We start from the raw sequence: 960 nt of genomic DNA on the forward strand, positions 1-960 counted from the left end.
GCACATCAGGTGCATGGAAAATTCAGCCCCCCAACAGCGAGAGTGTGCTTTGCCACTGCCAAACCCCAGCATGCCCCTTCCTTCCCTTGCGAGAGAAGTCAGGAGTGGAAGCCACCTTCCTCAAACTCCATTCTCCTCAGAGAAATAAGGAAAGACTCTATCTCTATGAGCACATCCACATTAGCAAACAGCCTCCTGCTTTGGCCCTGGCCGGTTGGCTCAGTGGTAGAGCGTCAGCCTGTCGTGCGGGGGACCCGGGTTCGATTCCCGGCCAGGGCACATAGGAGAGGCGCCCAGTTGCTTCTCCACCCCCCCCTTCCTCTCTGTCTCTCTTCCCCTCCTGCAGCCGAGGCTCCATTGGAGCGAGGATGGCCCGGGTGCTGGAGTGGCTCTGGTCGCGGCAGAGCGACGCCCCGGAGGGGCAGAGCATCGCCCCTGGTGGGCAGAGCTTCGCCCCTGGTGGGCGTGCCGGTGGATCCCGGTCGGGCGCATGCGGGAGTCTGTCTGACTGTCTCTCCCCGTTTCCAGCTTCAGAAAAATACAAAAAAAAAAAAAAAAAAAAAAAACAGCCTCCTGCTTTTCCTAAGAAAAAGGCTTTGCTATAGAATCACCAACTGTTAGAGTGAATAGAACCTTGGAATCTCCTTGCTCAAATCTTTAGTTCTTATGAAGAAATGAGGCTCAGAGCTGGCTATATCACCTAGAGCAGGGGTGGTCAACCTTTTATACCTACCACCCACTTTTGTATCTCTGTTAGTAGTAAAATTTTCTAACCGCCCACCGGTTCCACGGTAATGGTGATTTATAAAGTAGGGAAGTAACTTTACTTTATAAAATTTATAAAGCAGAGTTACAGCAAGTTAAAGCATATAATAATAATTACTTACCAAGTACTTTATGTTGGATTTTCACTAAGTTTGGCAGAATAAATCTTTATAAAACAACTTATTATAGTTAAAC

General features: G+C 49.0%; 1 non-coding gene across 1 annotated transcript; it reads left to right on the plus strand.

The window, feature by feature from the left end:
- The first annotated feature begins 203 nt into the window (after positions 1–203).
- Positions 204–279, plus strand: TRNAD-GUC (transfer RNA aspartic acid (anticodon GUC)). Its single transcript has one exon. It is a non-coding gene; the product is annotated as a tRNA-Asp (tRNA).
- Positions 280–960: the final 681 nt, after the last annotated feature.

This window comes from Saccopteryx bilineata, chromosome 5 (assembly GCF_036850765.1).
Source record: "Saccopteryx bilineata isolate mSacBil1 chromosome 5, mSacBil1_pri_phased_curated, whole genome shotgun sequence".
Classification (NCBI taxonomy): domain Eukaryota; kingdom Metazoa; phylum Chordata; class Mammalia; order Chiroptera; family Emballonuridae; genus Saccopteryx; species Saccopteryx bilineata.